Consider the following 9,365-nt stretch of genomic DNA (forward strand, 5'->3'; position numbering starts at 1 on the left):
ACTCACAGCCAGATCTCTAGATCCTGACTTTTTTATGCAGGGAGCAAATCTGTTTCATAAACCTCTGTGCACAAAAGAGAATGTCGCCACTACCAACAAAGAATGGATTGCTTTACAGAGATTTAATGTACAGGCTTTTGTTCCTAAATTGGTTGAACGTTATGATAAGAGTGCCTTTCTTAAGACACTTAGAATAAATTAGTTCAAAACATATTCTGTGCAAATAATTAGCCTTGACATCCAGATATATTCAAAATATCTGAGTTACTGTTTTCTACACTGCATCACATCCCATACTCACACAGGTGAGAATAATCTTCAAGTGATTAGTTCATGAGAATCACCTCTTAGTATTATCTAGAACAAAGTTGTTTTTTTTTTAAGTTTCATAAAGACCAGTAAAAATGAATGACCTCCTTTTCCATAATCACATCCTAGCATTAAAGAAATGCTTACGAATTGACAGTTCTTGCTAAGGAACTGATAGCTGACCAGTTAGTCCACTGATAATTGCAAGGAGTAGATACATTAGAAGTAACGTGTGAAAAGTGAGAGCTAAATCTGATGCCTGTCCTGTTAAAATGCCTTACAGCCGAATCATAGCAATGTGTGGCTGTTTTGAAATGAAGGTTACTGTGGGGTTTACTCACAGACCCTGAGTAATAAAAGGTAGATGGACGCAGGACGAAAATAGGAAATACCTCCAGGTAATGAGAAGAGCATGAAAGAACTGTGTTTTCTTGTTTACTTCCACTCCCTCATTCAACACTCAGTTTGTTCCTGTTCAATAAACATTAAATTGGGGATACAGACATTAATAGTGGGCCTGTACTCAAAGAAACAGAAATAAATACTTATATATAGCTATAACTCCTTATGGCACCAGATAGCTGTAATGGCAGCGCTTTGGGCAAGGGTGATGTGAATGGTGAAGAAGGGCTCTTACTCACGCTCTGAACCACAGGACCAGGGAAGCCTTCCTGGGGGAGGTGTGATGAGTTGATTCTTGAAGGATGAGTAATTGGGATGAGACACTGAACCTGCGAGGGCAGAGGACGTCAAAGCTTTAGGTGCTGTGGTTGAAGAGTCAGGGGCTTCGGCTTTATCTGTGAAGAAAGCTTGCTTTTCACCACATGGATGCAAACAGGAGAATCAAGTAAAAACCTTTTTTTTTTTTTTTTTTGGTGAAAATATTTTGAATCTGATTAGAATGGGCTAGCAAGTAGTTTGAACTTGGACGAAGAATTAATAGTGAATGGGGTCATGAAATGTTGGCCTGTGATGTGTGTGTGCATGTACAGGCATACATGCCCGCACATACATGTGTGTATGTTATGTGAGTGTGTTTCCCCCAACACTGCAGAACAAGTACAGCAGATGGCAGGTGTGAGTCAGGGACAAAGGGTGGCCCGGCTGAGAAGTTAAGCATTGTAGGCACGCATGGAGTTGAGCATGGTCAGGAGTTACTGGACAAGCTGAAGCTGAGGAGTTCAGGGGCCAGTTGATCGTGCTGGGTGGGGAAAAATGGAGAAGACTGTCCTCTCCCTTAATCTTGAGGGAGCCCTGGTCCCGTCCCTGGGAAGCCAAGGTTTGGGTGCCCTCGCAAGCATTAGGAGTCAGGATCCTGAAGTTCCCATCGATTCTCCTGCTGGATGGACCCAGAGCGTCTCTGCTTTAGGTAAGGAGAGAGGAACTCTGGTAGACCTGGGAGTACGGCGGCCTCTAACAGCATGAGAGAGCTGCATCATTGCCTTTCTGAGACAGAATTCGCAGAGCAGACACAGATCTTTGGCCTGGTGACTAAGACGCGCCTGTCCCACATCAGAGCCCTTAGGTTTGATGCCCACCTCCAGCTCCCAACTTCAAATTCTGCTAATGCAGACCCTGGGGATCAGTGGTGAAAGCTCGAGTAACTGAGCTTCTGCCACCGATGTGGGAGACCTGTGTTGAGTTCCTGGCTCCTGACTTTGGCCTCAGTCCAGTCCCAGCCATTACAGGCATCTAGGGAGTGAACCAGTGGATGGAAGCTGTCTGTCCCTCTCACTCTGTCTGTATCTCTGTATATTGAATAAACAAATGAAAATGAAAAAAAGAAATCATGATCATAACTGTTGCTGGAGCTTAGGAAGAAAACAAAAAAGGACTTTGAGGGTTGGTGCTGTGGTGTAGCAGGTAAAGCCACAACCTGCAGTGCTGGCATCCCATATGGATGCCGGTTCATGTCCTGGCTGCTCCACTTCTGATCCGGCTCCCAGCTAATGGCCTGGGAAAAGCAACAGAAGATGGCCCAAGTCCTTGGGCCCCTGCACCCATGTGGGAGAAGCTCCTGGCTCTGGCCTGGCCCAGTCCTAGCCATTGTGGCCACGAGGAATGAACCAGTTGATGGAGGACCTCTCTCTCTCTCTCCATTTCTTCCTTTCTCTCTCCATTTCTCCCTTTCTCTCTGTAACTCCGACTTTCAAATAAACAAATAAATCTTTAAAAAAAGAAAGAAAGAAAACTTTGAGAGGACCAGTGAAAGTTCAGCAGGCTCCAGGCCCTGTGGTGTAGCCGAGAGAAGCCAGCACACCAGCAAGGAGCAATCCCTCCCTCCACTCAGATGCAGTCAGACCTGAGAGCACACCCACAGGACAGCCGGAAAGAGGGTGACAGCCCCGAGGCCGTTAGTCACCGGGCCTCACATAGCCCTTCCCCGCAGGCTTGTCCTTGTGAGTCACTGGACCAGACCGAGGACTCCGGAGGCAAAGTTCCCCAGTCAGTCAAAATGCTGTAAGGAAATTGTTAACACGACCCATGAGCAGAGGAGAATCAGGGAAAGAACTAAAACTGGTCTATACTTAATATAGTACAGTGTAGACCGTTTCTTAAGATTTTTTTTTCTAGAAAGTCACACTGGTTTTGAATGATGATCAGAATACAATAATGAGGCACTGAGGCAGGTGGAACACAGGCAGCCTTGGAAACTCAGGCCAGGCCTTGCAGCCACAGTGAAGAGTGCGTCTTCTTCCTGCGCAGGAATGCCTGCAGCCCATTTGCTGAAGGCTCCCTCGGTGCTGGGAGCGTGGCACTGTAACAATCCAGGATGGGTGATTTGCAGCTTTCTCTGACAGCACACACACCAGGCGGGCTGCAGCGCCCCCAGCTGCCCTCCACCTCCCTTTCCTGTGGCAGCTTCTGCTGTAGTATCTGTCACTCCTCATCTGTCTGTCCTTGAGAGCTGCTTAGCCTATTGGATAGGAGTCCCACGTCCTGTACCAGAGTGCTTGGGCTGGATACCTGGAGACTCCAGCTTCCTGTGACCGTGGACCCTAGGAGGAGTAGTGATGGCCAAGTACTTGGGTCTCTACCACTCACGTGGAAGAACTGGATTGAGTTCCTGGTTCCCAGCTGTGGCCTGGCCGAGCCCTAGGAGTGAACTAGCAGATGCGAACTCTCTGTCTCTCCTATAAATTAAAAAAAAATTTTTAAATACTCTCAGTGAGACCCTTTCCTGAGCAGTGTTTTAAAAATCGCAATTACTCCTCAACACTGAGCTCTCCCTAGGCCCTTTCCCTACCTTTTTCTTCTCAGGACATCACAATCCAAAACCTGTGTTCACTTTTTTGTGACTTGTTGCCGTTCCCTGGAGTGTAAGCCTCAGGAAGGGTGGGATTTATCTGTGTGAGGAGTTGTGTATTCATACCTGAAACAGTGCCTGCTGCATCATAGGCTTTTAGTAAATACTGTCAGTTGAGTGTGCAGATGAATAAGTGGGTAAATTTTCAAAGTTATTTTGGAGGATAGTGTGTGTGTGCGCGTGTGTGTGTGTTCGTGTGTGCAATGAGGGTAAAAGGGGAATGGGCAAAAAGACTTTGGATTCCTGGGAGAAGCCGAGGAGCTGTCCTGGGGTGGGGTGGGGTTGGTGGGAGGCCTGGTTCACTGTGGACCACCTCTTTCCTAATTTTGTCCAAGGTGTGCACTGCTGATGCCTGACCAGGGTGAAGCTGGGGGAGTTTGGAGGCCCACGGAAAACACTTGGTTTCTTTTTCTCCTCTACAACTCTTTCTTGCTAGGAGAAGCAAGACAAAGCATCCAGAACATGGAACGGCAGCCTTCCCCTCCGAGGGCTGATTTAATCTACTCATGGTCTGGTTTCGCTCTAGGATTTGTTTATGGGAGTTCTTAGAAAGATAAGGGAAGTAGCTGTGGTGGGGAGAGAGGGGAGGGGAGTACTTGTTGGCTAACAGCAGCCCAGGACTGGAATCCATCAGTAGTGTGACAGGGCAGGCAGGGTGTCAGAAACCATTGCTGACCCAATGTGACTGATGAGCCTAGGGAGATACAGGGGGAAATCCTTCAGAAGCCAATAATAATACTAATGATGATTATGATAATAATAATAATAATACTGGCTTCTTGGCAGTGATGGTCTTCATCTGCCAGCAAACAATGTTCTTAAGTGGGGTAAAAGGAAAAGATCAGAAGCAGTACAATACTTTGGAGAGCACCCTTGGAAATAAAGTATTGGTTGTGAACAGCTTCTCAAAATAATCTAGAATGATGATTGCAAACACTTCAGTGGAGAGCTACAGAATCTCAAAAATGAATAATTTTGGGGCCGGTGCTGTGGTGGGTGAAGCTGCTGCCTGCAGTGCTGGCATCCCATATGGGCGCCGGTTCGTGTCCCGGCAGCTCCACTTCTGATCCAGCTGTCTTCTATGGCCTGGGAAAGCAATAGAAGATGGCCCAAGTCCTTGGGCCCCTGCACCAGGGTGGGAGACCCAGAGGAAGCTCCTGGCTCCTGGCTTCAGATCAGCACAGCTCTAGCCATTGCAGCCAGTTGGGGAGTGAACAAGAGGATAGGAGACCTCTCTCTCTCTCTCTATTTCTCCCTCTCTCTCTCTCTGCCTCTCCTTCTCTCTCTGTGTAACTCTGACTTGCAAATAAATAAATAAATCTTTTAAAAAATGAATAATTTCTATTCCAAAGAAATAGCAAGGATTCAAGTAAATTACATCATTTATTTTAATTTTAAAAATTAGTATTTTGTAGGGGGTAGTTTTTCATTTCAGTAGAGATGGAGAGTGAGAACTAGAGAGAGACAGAGAAGGAGGGAGATATCTCCTATCTGCTGGTTCACACCCCCAGCTGCCTGCAACAGCTGAGCCTGGGCCAGACCAAAGCCAGGAGTTGGAACTCAGTGCAGGTCTCCTACGTAGGAGGCAGAAGCCCAAGCGCTAGAGACATCACTTCCCAGTGTGCATTAACAGAAAGCTGGAATCGGGGACAGAGGCGGGACTCAAGCCCAGATACTCTGATTTGGGTTTCCTGTGCCCCAAGAAGCACCTACCACCCACTTGTCTTTCTCTCTCAAGAGGACTTTGTTTTAATTTCATCACCTGCTCTAGTTCTTCTTCAAAGGAGAGGTTTTATTAGACAGAAATATGTTTAAATTGTAAGCAAATCAGTGAAGCAGAAATTTGATACAAAGGAGCTCATGGAAGAAAAGTGCTCTGGATAGATTATAACTTACATTTAGCTGTCACAGTGACCCTTAGCAGCTGTCTGAGGACAACTGTGACCATGGATTTTCTTTTAAACATCATGATGTGCTTTAAGAACATTACCAAATACCTTGAAAGCAGAAGTCTTATTTAGATAGGCCATTGTCTGTGAATCCACAGCGCCCCACCCCAAGGCCTTCCCAGTGAAGCAATACCTGAGCGAAGTCAGACCTTCCTGGAGCCACACCCATCTCATGCAGAATCGGCTATTAAAAATGATAGGTCAGTTAACCAAGATTACTTGTGACTAATTCTTCCAGGAGTATGAAAGAGGAAGAAAGTGTATCATTGTACTCCTGCCTTGACTCTGGGATCAGAGCACTCATCTGAAGTCATCTGTAAATTTGATGACAACTCAAATTAGTTTAGTAGAGCAGTGTAACAGGGACATCTTAGAGTTGGGCAGGGTCAAATCCACATGAAAACTCAGGTGAAGGGCTGCTGTGTGGGTCTTAAAGGCGCCGTGGTGGTGCCTGGCTGTGGTGTAGAGGATAAAGCCGCCATCTGCAGTGCTGGCATCCCATATGGGTGCCGGTTCGAGACATGGCTGCTCCACTTCCCATCCAGCTCTCTGCTATAACCTGGGAAATCAATTGAAGATGGCCCAAGTCCCTGGGCCCCTACACCAGGGTGAGAGACCCAAAGGAAGCTCCTGGCTCCTGGCTTCAGATCAGCGCAGCTCTGGCCATTGTGGCCAATTAGGGAGTAAACCAGCAGGTGGAAGACCTCTCTCTCTCTTTCTCTCTCTCTCACTCACTCTGTTTCTCCTCTCTCTGTGTAACTCTTTCAAATAAATAAATAGATCTTTTTAAAAAAAAAGTGCCACGGTGAGTGTTTATAGCTCGGCATTATGAGAGAAGTAGTCTATTCTTCAGGATTTTCAGTATGGAAATCTTGAGAACAGCTCACGCAGGTGGAACAGAATACAGTTCATTGTTCATATCTTAGATTTCCATTTTCAAAGTAGGAATCAGCCCCACCCCTACAATGAGCAAAACCAAGGGAAGCTGGTGGCTTCTAGGCTTCCAGGAATAGCAAAACAATGAAACTTCCACGGAGCCTTCTCCTGTGAGACCTGAGACGCACATGAGCTTATGCACACAGAGGCGGCCCTACATGGCAGAGGCCAAATATGTGATCTGAGGGAAACCACAGGGTTTCTCCTGACCTAATGCTTAATGATAATGGAATTTCATTTTGTTTACTGAGTCAACAGATTGTCCAAGTTTTGAAAGCACATGCTCCAAGGAAAATGACAAGATGTTTTCTGTGACTTATACCTTACTGTGAATTAATGTCTTGAACAATTTAAAAACTCATCAACCCATGAAGTTTTTAGAGAAAGCAGGCAGTAGTGAATCTGAAGACATTAGGCATATTGTGTGCTAGAAATAAGGAAAAGCATAAAAATAAAGGCAAATTCATTTCTGTTCAGTTTACATTGAGTCAACTAACTCTTATAAATACAATTCTTTTTCTACTAGCCAGCAGCTTGGCACCATAAATCATATAAAAGCTACATGTGAAAGCATAATCATTTTTTCCATACAGTTAATCATTATCCTGTCAACATTATCTAACATAGGAGAGGCCTTTGAACAATTAATGGAAATGCATATTATGGAAAAAAACTATGCATGGATTTCAATTTTTGTACTTAATAATCCCTTTTTTTTACAAACTTTTTTTTTTTTTTGACAGGCAGAGTGGACAGTGAGAGAGAGAGACAGAAAGAAAGGTCTTCCTTTGCCGTTGGTTCACCCTCCAATGGCCGCCGTGGCCGGCGCACTGCAGCCGGCACACCGCGCTGATCCGAAGGCAGGAGCCAGGTGTTTATCCTGGTCTCCCATGGGGTGCAGGGCCCAAGCACTTGGGCCATCGTCCACTGCACTCCCTGGCCACAGCAGAGAGCTGGCCTGGAAGAGGGGCAACCAGGACAGAATCCAGCGCCCCGATGGGGACTAGAACCCGGTGTGCCGGCACCACAGGCAGAGGATTAGCCTGTTGAGCCACAGTGCAGGCCTTTAATAATCATCTTTTAATTCATTTCTTCCCATGAATTTTCTGAAGCTACTTGCATATATGCTACTGAAGTTGGGGTCAATCAGCATTTTTTTTTTTTTGGTAAATTTTTAGAAGTTCATTTTATTTGAGAGAGTAGATAGAGGGAGAAGAGAGAGAAAGAGAGGGAGAGAGACTGTGCCCATTCATTGATTCACTTCCTGAATATCCAGGAGCATGAATTCAATCCAGGTCTGCAGTGTGGGTGTCAGGCACCCAAGTGCTTGAGTCATCACTGGCTGCCTCCCAGGGTGTGCATGAGCAGAGTGCCCGCACTTTGAGTCCCAGCTCTGCTCCCAGTTCCAGCTTCCTGCTCATGTGCATCCTGTGAGGCATCAGGTCACAGCTCAAGGATTTGCATCCCTGCCAACTCTGTGGGAGACCTGCATTGAGTTCTGGCCTGGTTACAGTGTGGCCCAGCCCCAGATGTAGTAGGCATTTGGGGAGTGAACTAGCAGATAGGAAATCTCCGTCTCTCAAGTAAATGAAGTATAATAAGAATGAATAAAAAAGCAAATCTCCATGAGCACTTACGTGTCCAACATGTATTCTTTTAACTTTACAGAAACCCCATGAAGCAGAGAGTGTTATTATCTCCAAAATGATAGTCCAGAAAGCTCCAGAGAGATTACCTTGTCTAAAGCCCTGTGGCTAATGGGCGAAGCTGGGATTTGAACTCAAGTTGTTTGTCTTCAACTGAACTCTTAGTCATTAACTTAAAATATACAAAAGACAGACTGAAACAAAAACATTTTCAAGTTTAATTTTCATTAATCACTGCAGACTATGACACAGCTATTTCTGATTCATTAATAGGCGGATAAGATATAAATGTGTTCTCTGTGGCCCTCCTGTAGTAGCTCTGATTTTCTCCAGATGTGACTGGGTTTTCTTTCCCTGATAATTCATTATTACTCATATTCCAGAACATCTCCTGACTTGTTCTTTCCATGGAGATGATGTTTCCTACCTAGAGCCGGCAATAACACGCACTGGCTTGTTGTAGAAGCCCTGGCAGAGCCGCTGTGGCCTGGAGTAGAAGGTCTGCTACCATCTTGGCAGCATCGGCCTTCATTGTTGATTTGCTTCTTTGACTGGATAATGAAAGGCCTGCACTAAAGGGCGCATTTCCAGGGTCCACGGGTATAATATAGAGAGAGTGGCATGTCAGAGAGTCAAATTGCATATCAGATAGTTATCAACCATCAAATCTCTTCTGAGAAAAAATCCATACTAATTTTTAACAGCTGAGATGTCAAGAGATGATGCAGCAAAGTAAATCCTGTTGAATTTAATAGACTGATGATATATTATCCATTTTTTTGCTAATGAAAAGTTGAAGATGTCTATTCTTTATGAGAGTAAAGTCTGACCTCTCCATTATTCCTTGACAAAAGAAAGTTATTTGGAAAACCTAGGTGAATATCATTTATTTTTAAATAATAAAACTAGAGAGCAGACCCATTGAGTGTAGACACTTTGTATTCTCAATACACATGAAGAAATAATGTCTCACCCTTGGATTTGATAATGGAAATACATTGCATCAGCTCTACCATACTATGAGGTTGCTGAGATGGCTGAGTATGTGTGCCTGGAATTTACCTTGGAAACAGGACCATATAAATTTTATATCAAAACCAATCAGCTTGGCATGGGAAGACATGACTGAAGTTAATCCCAAATTTTGTTTGAATATTCACTTTTAGCTTAGTAATGCCTCCTTATGGGAGTAGGAAACCTGTCAATAGGTCTCTTAAA

The sequence above is a fragment of the Oryctolagus cuniculus genome, chromosome 10 (genome assembly GCF_051225735.1).
Source record: "Oryctolagus cuniculus isolate XC-2025 breed Fujian yellow rabbit chromosome 10, ASM5122573v1, whole genome shotgun sequence".
NCBI classification, from domain to species: domain Eukaryota; kingdom Metazoa; phylum Chordata; class Mammalia; order Lagomorpha; family Leporidae; genus Oryctolagus; species Oryctolagus cuniculus.